Raw genomic sequence first — 11,242 nt, 5'->3', positions numbered from 1 at the left:
AAAAAAAACGATGTTTAAAGTGAAGATATCCATGGGATACAGAAAGCTGATGAATATCATCATCTTTAGATAATTGCTATAATGGTCTAATAACCTGTAATGAAAAATTGTAAAATGTACAAGCTTGACAAAGGTTAATCTGATTAGTTTGTCAGTTCTGCAACAGCATGTTAAATGGCGTGTAATGGTTTGATAAGTAAAAAGTAGGCGATCAAAACCCTACTCCTGCTGCGTGAACACTTTGGAGACTGTAGCTGGCTAAGACTTAGCCAGAAAAATCACCTAGAGAGGACACTGGCAACAGGACAAGCACTCCTACCCAAGGAGGAGTAGCCTAGTGGTTAGGGTGGTGGACTTTGGTCCTGAGGAACTGAGTTTGATTCCCACTTCAGGCACAGGCAGCTCCTTGTGACTCTGGGCAAGTCACTTAACCCTCCATTACCCCATGTAAGCCGCATTGAGCCTGCCATGAGTGGGAAAGTGTGGGGTACAAATGTAACAAAAAAAAAAAAGGCTATTGAAATGCCAGAAGTGGCCCAGTCACAACAGGGTGCTTTGAAAAAGTTTTCCACAGACATTCACCTTCCGGAGGAGAAAGAGAGAAGGACAAGCAGGAGTGGGCAATAGAACAGTGACTGCGCCCTGTAGGCTCTCTTCCTGCAGAAAGAGTATTGCTGGTCCTCTGGCTTGCTGCATGCAAGGGTCGCATTTACCTACCATTTAAATAAAGATTTGGTGATCCCTGAAGCAGGCATTTCATGCCAACACAGAATTTTTGGGTCCTTGGCTTCATTATGATTTTTTCTGCTGGACATTCGCCTTGGATTTTTTCAGCACTGACCCCCAGATACTATATAGCGCATCTGAGATCTGCGCCAAAATCCAAGTGGATTCTGTAACAATGTGCATAACTTAACAAGCATAATAAGCTAATGAGTGGGAGGGCAGGGGACAGAGGAGTATCACTGGATGTGGATGAGAGGGGAGGACAGGGGGCAAAGGAGAATTGCTGGGCATGGATGGGTGGGGAGGGCAGGGGAGAGAGGAGAGTTGCTGGACATGGATGGATGGAGGGGAAGGCAGGAGAAATGCTGGACATGGATGGAGGTGAGGGAAGACAGGAAGGAGATTACATATGGATGGAGGGGAGGGGAGAGAGGAGAGGGCAGGGGACAGAGGAAAATCACTGGATGTGAATGAGAGGGGAGGACAGGGGGCAAAGGAGAATCACTGGACATAGATGGGAGGGGAGGGCAGAGGAGAATTGCTGGACATGGATTGGTAGGGAGGGCAGGGGAGAGAGGAGAGTTGATATGAATGGATGGAGGGGAGGACAGGAGAAATGCTGGACATGGATGGAAGTGAGGGAAGACAGGAAGGAGATGCACATGGATGGAGGGGAGAGGAGAAATTCTGGATATGGATGGAGGAGAGGGGACAGTTGAAATGCTGGATATGTATGGATGGAGGGGAGGGAAGAGAGTGGTGAATCGTCTTTGTTTAGTCTCTACTTTTGCCTTCTGTGATTCGTCATCGTAGAGAACTTCTCCTGTTCTATATTTTGGAGGGAAGAGAGAGGACATGAGATGAAGTGAGATGAACATGGATGGAGGGGAGGAGAGAGAGATGAAATGCGGGACATAGATGGAAGAGTGGCAAGAGAGAGGAAGGAGATGCAAATGGATGGAGGGAAGAAAGAGGAAGGAGATGCATACTGATGGAGAAGAGGGAAAGGGAAAAGAGGAGAAAAACTGCACATGGCTGGAGAAAATAGGCAAAAGCTGGATCCACTCTATACCTCCTCCAGTCAAGTCCGCGGAGGACCCAGCTTTTACCTATGGATGTAGGGCAAAAAATGAAGAAAAAAGGAGGAAAGTAAAGAAATTAATGGAAAGGAAGCCCTGGAAGTGGAGTTAAGAGAGCAGATAGAGAGCAGCAGAATCAGACTGGGACCAACATGATCAGAAAAACAGTCACAAGACAACAAAGGTAGAAAAAAAATCATTTTATTTTCATTTTAGTGTTTGGAATATGTCCAATTTGAGAATTTACATCTGCTGTCTTATTTTGCACTGGGTATACTGGAGTTGTAACAGCTTACAGAAATTATTTATAATGAAAAAAAACCCCAAATTATAATTCTTCTCCTGTACTGGTGTGATATTTTCAGTGATTACTGTTTATGTGCGCCATGGCTGGTGAAAGGGTGTGGCTAAATGTGCCAATATTATCCAGTTCAGCACACTATTAGCAGCCAAGTTCATACAAAGTTAATTATGTTCAGTGGAAAATAAATCTGTTGGCTCAGGCTGCTTGCTATCTGAATATTAAATCACTCTTCGTTATTGCTACCAAGTATTACATATTAAGGGGATTTGTTTTAAGTCATGAAGTGGTGAATGGAGTTCGCTCGGAGGAGGGAAAGGTGAGTAGTGGAGTGCCTCAGGGATCGGTGCTGGGGCCGATTCTGTTCAATATATTTGTGAGTGACATTGCCGAAGGGTTAGAAGGTAAAGTTTGCCTATTTGCGGATGATACTAAGATTTGTAACACAGTGGACACCCCGGAGGGAGTGGAAAACATGAAAAAGGATCTGAAAAAGCTAGAAGAATGGTCTAAGGTTTGGCAATTAAAATTCAATCCAAAGAAATGCAAAGTGATGCACTTAGGGAGTAGAAATCCAAGAGAGGCGTATGTGTTAGGCGGTGAGAGTCTGCTAGGTACGGATGGGGAGATGAATTTTGGGGTGATAGTATCTGAGGACCTGAAGGCGATGAAACAGTGTGACAAGGCGGTGGCCGTAGCTAGAAGGTTACTAGGCTGTATAGAGAGAGGTGTGACCAGCAGAAGAAAAGAGGTGTTGATGCCCCTGTACAAGACATTGGTGAGGCCCCACCTGGAGTATTGTGTTCAGTTTTGGAGGCCGTATCTTGCTAAGGATGTAAAAAAGAATTGAAGCGGTGCAAAGAAAAGCTACAAGGATGGTATGGGATTTGCGTTACAAGACGTATGAGGAGAGACTTGCGGACCTGAACATGTATACCCTGGAGGAAAGGAGGAACAGGGGTGATATGATACAGACGTTCAAATATTTGAAAGGTATTAATCCGCAAACGAACCTTTCCGGAGATGAGAAGGCGGTAGAACGAGAGAGCATGAAATGAGATTGAACGGGGGCAGACTCAAGAAGAATGTCAGGAAGTATTTTTTCACGGAGAGGGTGGTGGATGCTTGGAATGTCCTCCCGCGGGAGGTGGTGGAGATGAAAACGGTAACGGAATTCAAACATGCATGGGATAAACATAAAGGAATCCTGTGCAGAAGGAAGGGATCCTCAGGAGCTTAGCCTAGAATGGGTGGCAGAGCTGGTGGTTGGGAGGTGGGGCTAGTGCTGGGCAGACTTATACGGTCTGTGCCGGGGCTGGTGGTTGGGAGGCGGGACTAGTGCTGGGCAGACTTATACGGTCTGTGCCGGGGCTGGTGGTTGGGTGGCGGGGATAGTGCTGGGCAGACTTATACGGTCTGTGCCAGAGCTGGTGGTTGGGAGGCGGGGTTGGTGGTTGGGAGGCGGGGATAGGGCTGGCCAGACTTATACGTTCTGTGCCCTGAAGAGGACAGTACAAATAAAAAAAGTAGCACATATGAATTTATCTTCTTGGGCAGACTGGATGGACCGTGCAGGTCTTTTTCTGCCGTCATCTACTATGTTACTATATTTATCTAGTCCTTACGTGCACTTGGTTTTTCTTTTTAAACCCAAAGGTTTGCTAGTATAGCATTTTTCATGTTTGAATTAGTTTTTGTATACAAGTTTTGCTTGATTTTTCTTTATTTGAAATAAAAGAAAATGTTTAAAACATATCTTGTCAACAAGGGGCGGAGCTGGACTGGGCAGGGCTGGGGGTACTGGGGGGGGGGGCCCAGCAAACTGGTCTGCACAGGGCCCTGCAGTTGCTAAGACCGGCCCTGAGCCTGGTCCCACCCTGGTTAAGGTGGAGCCCATCCTTTCGGAATAGGCTCCCCCTTCCCCAGAATGTTGCCCAGTTCCTAACAAAATTTGTAGCACCGGTGTTTACGCTGCAGTAATTGGGCAGTGCACTTGCAGGTTAGCGTGGGAGCCCTTACTGCCACCTCAATGGGTGATGGTAAGTGCTCCCCCCCAAAATGGCCACGCGGCAAGTGGTTCACTTACCGCACGGCAATTTCTTGAAAAAAACAAAACAAAAAAACCCCTTTTACCCACTGTAGTAAAAGGGGGCCTCAGCACGCATCAAAAACCCGTGCTGCAGGCCCCCTTAAACCGCAGTTTGGTAAAAGGAATCCCTAGTGAGAAATGCTCCTGTTACCAATTCCATCTGACTCCAATCATTGAACCCTTTGAATTCCATTCAAAACTGATTAACTATGGACCATCCATGTCACCCAGTACAGTAGAAGTTCGTAGAGCAACTTACTATGATCTTCCAACTCTGTCAGGGGTCTTCCTAGGGATGTGCACTTCCCCAGGCAGAGCCAGAGGGATTGTCATTTTATTCTAGTTAACCTTTTTTCCTTGCCTATATCAGATCTCATATATTGTAACAAATTCTCCATAAGTAAGAAATAAAGAGAATTAGAGACAGGTTCAATTATAGGATTTATTACTTACCAAAGCCAGGTTACATATGAAGCATTGATTTATAAGAATATGAGGACTGTCCCCCTATATGTCAATTGTCAATCATATTTATACTCTCCTCATTACATTAGGTTCTATGAAGTTTTAAAAAAAACTACTTTTGCACAGATGGCCGGATGGCAGTTTTTTCTTAACACTAACCGCAAATTTTTACCCTTGGAAAAAAATCCCCCACCTTTTTCCGGCACATGGGCAACTGTCTTTGACCACAAACTTTGTACTTCTGCTTTCCCCACCTGGTACACTAGGTTCTGAGCTATTTCTGTTTCACAATTCTCAACTTGACAAAGCTCTTCTGATTTCAATTAATTCTTACCTGGCCTGTCTTTCCCAGCAGCCCTTAGGCTGGGCCAAGCTCTTCCAGCAGGTCCCAAGCTGGGTATTAGGCCTCAGGCCTGTACTATATTTATACAGATCCTAGCTACATAAACAAAAGTATATTCTGATTCATGCAACCAGGCACTTAGTCATTATATCAAGCAGCGTTAACACACAACAGTCTTTTTAAAAACCATTTTGGTTTTCTCTGTGGTCCATAAGATTTTCCTTTTTGACAATTGCACACAGACTCCTGAAGCAGGCCCTTTGGCCAAAGCACAATGTTGTGTTGAGTCGTTTTGATTTTTAATAAATACTGGTTTTATTGAAGATTGGTTGTGTCCCATTCTCTGGAAACTGTGGTTCTATCCCCTACTCTTCTCTTCTTGAGCTACTCCGTGGGATTTTTTTTGAGTTCTCCACACACGTGGATTCTCTTTGAACACTCCATACTACGAATCCCAGGGCAAGCAGTTGTTTCCCATGTCTGTCGCAATAGCAGACTATGGACTTTTCCTCCAGGAATTTGTCCAAACCTTTTTCAAACCCAGATATGCTAACCGCTGTTACCACATCCTCTGGCAAAGAGTTCCAGAGCTTAACTATTCATTGAGTGAAAAAATATTTCCTCCTATTTGTTTTAAAAGTATTTCTAGGTAACTTCCTCAAGTGTCCCCTAATCTTTGTACTTTTGAAACGAGTAAAAGAATCGATCTACTTCTACTCGTTCTACACCACTCAGGATTTTGTAGACAAACACAGAAACACAACATTTACATGTGGAAATACTTCATTTGTGTCAATCATGATTTTCCTAAGTTACCACGTACACTTATAGAGCCACAGCACATGCAGTATAGAAGGGAACATGCAGTGAATTTGGTTTGGCTGGGGCTGAAAAATGTGTAACTCTGGCCTCACCACCTAATTCGGGGCACCAGCTAGCTCTTGGGGTCAGCACCCGAACTAAGGTCACCATAAAAGTTTTATTTCTTACTAAGCTAAGCACAGGTCGGAGCCGGGCTTGGTCCCGGTAGGCCGTAGGGGTTTAAGCCACATTTTTTAAAAATTTACTTATCAGTCTAGAAGTAAAATAACTTCACTCTCATTCCAAAGAAACTCTCTACTCCAGGGTTTGTATTTTATACAAAACAGAAGTTTACTGGAGCGCTGCATTAGGCAGATACCCAAACTTCATGCTTTCTTGTAATAAACAGTTTCTTTTGTATCCAAACAGTTTACTTTGCTGAAAGAGGTTTTTGTGTCAGTCCAAGACTCTTGGTATAAATGTTAACCACTTAAGTCTTTTTATGAATCCTAGGGTATTTACATATTTACAGCACCACCGGTCCTCCAATACTCATCCTTTCTGGCAGAACAATCCAAGGCTGTACTTGCAGTGCTTTGTGCAGTAACCTGTCCCGCTGGGCTTTATCCAGCTGCTGGACCCACCCAAAATCAGACCTCCCTGTCTGTCCTTCCTCCAGAGGGGCATTTCCACCAGCTTTGGTACTGAACAGGCTCTTTCTTGTTCTGTTCCTGGGCTGGATTAACTCTTTCTAGCCACCTGGAGCACTCCTCACACTCAGGTTAATACTTTTGTGGGCAAAACCCTCCTCTTTATTTAGCTTTAGGTTATTTGGCCAATCCAGGATACCATCTCTCCTCACAGGTCCTAGCGGGGTGAAAGCAACCAAAGACTGTGCTCTCAGTCATCCTATCACTTTTATAACCTACCAATCCCCTCCAACTGTGACAGCCATTGCCAATTAATCTGTGCTAATGTCTTCCTTCTGGGCTGGGCTCTTCCCTTCCCATCCACATTGCTCACACTGCCCCCCAGTGACTCTGGAAAGTTCTACAGCAGTCTAGAAAGCCCCTGAGGAAATTTCAATATGTGATTACAATATGTGCACATTTCCTATCTGACAGGGGCAATACACACATACTAAAAAATAAAATAGGCAGCAGAAGTTTTACCCACTCTGGGGAAAGTGTGTCAATTAGCTGCTCATTTGGACCTGAGGTTTGCACAAGCAATTGGGGAGTAACTGTACTTACCTCTTTGGTGTTTAACACCACCTCACAAATAAGAGTTCCTTTTTTTCACTCAGTTCCTAATTGGCTCTTCCTGGAGGTTTAGTTTTGTGAAATCCAGCATTTGTCTGCCTAAATGTCTGTACATGTGCATAGGTTTCAGATTCGAGTCACTTCATTCAGCAGCTGACGGTGAAACTCGGCACATACAGGTCCCTGAAGCAAGTTCAAGTTCTGTGATAATAAACCTAAAGTTTATTAACTCTGCTGTCTTGGACTGACTAAGAATCCTGGTGCTTTGTGTTTTGGTCTGTGGATGGTTTCTGGGAACTGTGAGACCCCTGAGATTGTGACCCTAGTAACCTAGCAATTACTGAGGAATAACCTGAGAGTGGGAGACGCCCAGAAGCAAGTGAGACCCAGTCGGTAGGGTGGAGGGTGCTAGTGTGGAGCATAAGCAACAGATGCAGGCGGACCTGAGCTATGCTGGAGACAGACCCTCCAGGTGGCCACAGAGTTAGTACCAGGTCACAAACACAAACGTTATAGTGGACTGCTTGACATAATACTGAGGTCTCTAATATAATCAAAATCAAATTCATATATATTTGATTGTGCTCAACAGTTTTCATTCTTGCATTGGGGGGGGGGGGGGGTCATTTTGTTTCTGCTGTTGGCCTCTCTCCTTAGGATTTTGCTGAATTGTAGGCTTTAAATTCAGCATTTACATGTGTAATTACCGACGTATATATTTTTAAAACCCCAAGTGATATTGCTCTTTTTCTGAACATGTTCCTTTGTAAAATGGTTGTTCCCACTGGATGTACTGAAAGCTACACATCTAATTTCCAGTACCTTTAAATGCATTTTACAAAAGGTTTCCCTTTAACTGACAAGCAAAAACAGAAGGATCACCCTCCATGGGTACACTACAGGGGTGTAGCCAGATTTCGGATGGAGGGGGGTCCAGAGCCCGAGGTGAGGGGGCACATTTTAGCCCCCCCTGGCGCCGCCGACCCCCCCCCACTCCACCGTTGCCACCATCAACTTTGACCCCCCTTGCCGATGACCCTCTCGACCCCCCCCCCCGTCGCCAACCCTCTCTCGCCGTCGCCGTTGGCTACCTTTGCTGGTGGGGGACCCCAACCCCCGCCAGCCGAGGTCCTCTTCTTCCGGCGCAAGGCTTCGTTCTGCTTCTGTGAGTCTGATGTCCTGCACGTACGTGCAGGACATCAGACTCACAGAAACAGAACGAAGCCTTGCGCCGGAAGAAGAGGACCTCAGCTGGCAGGGGTTGGGGTCCCCCGCCAAGAAAGGTAGCCGACGGCGGGAGAGGGTTTGCGGCGGGAGGGGGGTCAAGAGCCCAGGCCCCCGTGGCCCCACGTAGCTACGCCACTGGTGCACTATAAAGAAAACAAAAATAAACAGTAGAGGAGACCAAAATATTCTCATCTAGGGTGTCCAAAACAAGGTACTTTATTAGATCTGCACCAAGACCCTTGGTGAACATCTAATGAAGTACCTTGTTGTGGACATCCTTGATGAAAACGTTTGGTCTCCTCCACTGTTTTTTTGCTTTCCCTTTAAGTGAGTCTTTTGTAAAATACAGAAAAATAGAAACATGACGGCAGATAAAGGCCAAATGGTCTATCCAGTCTGCCCATCCTCTGTAACCCCTAACTCTTCCTTTTCCTAAGTGATTCCACGTGCTTATCCCATGCCTTTTTAAATTCTGACACAGTCCTTGACTCCACAACCTCCACTGGGAGACCATTCCACGCATCCACCACCCTTTCGGTGAAAGAACATTTTCTTAGATTCCTCCTAAGTCCATTTCATCTTAACTTCATCTTATGCCCCCTCATTTCTACTTAAACACTCTCTGTAAAATCAGACTTTAACTGTATAATTGATCATGTAAAGTAAGGCACCTATCTGGCTATTAGCATCTGTTAGCTGTAGGGTTGCTAACTGACTTCTGATTGACCCAACAGAGTTGACCTAGTCCTGGGTTTATCCTATTGCATGCAGGGATTTCAGTTTGAGTTTTCTAAGAGAATTTAGTTGGGAAATCAGAAGTAAATCCCTTCATATAATATGGTAAAGCCAGCACTGTATCAACCCTGTTGGGCGAATCTGGAGCTAGCCGGCAACCTTTGCTAGATGGATAAGTAGTAGTAACTGATATATTCAGAGACCTTTGACATTTTCTTAGATGTTAAGAAGTTCATTGCATCAAGAACATTCTAGACAGCTTAATCTGAGCATAGAAATAACAGATCCATGAAAAATTAAAAACTTCATGGCATTATGGACCAAATTCTATAAACAGCACTGAAAAATCAGTGCTGAAAAAAACCATACTAAGTATTATTCTGTAAGAGGTGCTGAAACTTAGGTGCAATTCATAGAATAGCACTTGCACCAGGATTGGTGCCTAATTTTAGACATGAGGATTTGTACCAGGTAAACCCTGGTGTAAATCCTTGCACCTAAATAAAGCATGGATTCCCCTTATTCTATAACAGCACACATAAATTGTAGAAATGCCCCTGATCCACCGGAACCTTCCCGTGGCCGCACCCCTTTTTGAAGTCACACGTATAATTTATGCGCGGATCCCCGTGACTAAAAATGTGCGTGAAAATTTTAATTAAAATTTTTAAGTTTTGATTAATGCCAATTGGCACCAATAATTGATCATTAGTACTCAGTTATCAGTGCTAATTGGCTTGTTATTACATTAAATTGTGCTCTTCATTGTATTTGGGCCGTGCGTTCTATCTTTTCATCCTCCCCTGTGTGTACACTTCTTCTCTGTTTGGTTATTACACATCTTGATTATTTATTTATTTATTTATTTTGTAGCATTTGTATCCCACATTTTCCCACCTATTTGCAGGCTCAATGTGGCTTACATTTGCCGTTAAGTAAGAGGCCAATCCCTTAAGGAGAGGCCGATCACAACTGAGCTGAAGGCAAGCGAGGGTTAATGCAGGAGGAAGGAGAAGGGAGGGTGAAGTGGGAGGGGAGGTTTGGGAGCAAGGAAAGATTAAGGGGGTGGAAAGGGGGAGGGGAGGAATAGGGGAATATAAGGGTGGGGGGGGGCGCAAGCAAGGTCCGTCATTTGCCAGAGAAGATAGGTTTGTGAGTGGAGCTGACCCGCCCGCCCACCCGCTGGAGGTCGTTGTCGCAGCTGGACCGGTTAGTACTGATGATTATTCTGCGAATATGGTGGGTACACAGCAAGTGAGTGCATAAGAGTGGTACATGATTGATGTATAATTGCCCAAATGTTAACTGCAATACAAAGTTAAATGTTATGCCTGAATGTGGGCAGGTTACGTTATTTCATTGAGAATGTGGCTTGTCTCCTGGCTTGGACGGCCAGGAGGCCATGAACTTACCGGGGTCTATCCTTAGACGGGATACACCCTAGTCATCGGGTGCTAGAAGAGAAGCACATATAGGGGGGGGGTATGCTTGTACGGCACCCTCGGAAGTGTATTTGGTCGTAATGTGAAGTAAGCTGTGTACCTCATGAGTTGGAGTTGATAAGTTGTAAGAAGTTATTTACTAATGAAACATGTTATTATCTTTAATAGACTGTTAAGTGCCTGGCTGCGGCCTTAATAAATTCCAAATTTAGTGAAGAACTGGCTTCTGGTGTTATTGTGGTGCATGGGGATATTGGGAGTGAATGCCGAATGCTCGAGTTGTGGCTATTGCCATTTCCGGACTTTAGATATGCACATGATTTTGCAATCAAGTGCGTACATACATGGTAGAAGGATGCATTGTGTGCTTGCATATTTGTTAACCCATGGTTTGCAAATAAGTGCGTATATGTGTAGTAGAAGAATACATTGTGGTTTTGTAACTCCCTATACACTGGCTGGCCCCTTTCCTCTTTGAAGCATCTCCAGTTGGTAGAGTCCACTGTTCTTCATCTGCTTTACTATTCTAAACCCTTTGACCATATCAACCCACTCCTCCGACACAAACACTGGTTACCCCTCTCTGCCTGTATTCAATTCAAATACAAGTGATTATTTTCAAATCCCATCTCTCCTCTTTTTGTCTTGTCTCCTTATTCTCTATTTCCCCATCATGCTCCCTCCATTCAACTCTGGCCAACCTTCTTCAACTTCCCCCAGGTTTGGTGATTCGAATTAACGTCACCCGTGCTACTGCTATAAGTTATGCTAG

This window comes from Microcaecilia unicolor, chromosome 5, assembly GCF_901765095.1.
Source record: "Microcaecilia unicolor chromosome 5, aMicUni1.1, whole genome shotgun sequence".
NCBI classification, from domain to species: Eukaryota; Metazoa; Chordata; class Amphibia; order Gymnophiona; family Siphonopidae; genus Microcaecilia; species Microcaecilia unicolor.
Note: the sequence above shows the minus strand (reverse complement) of the source record.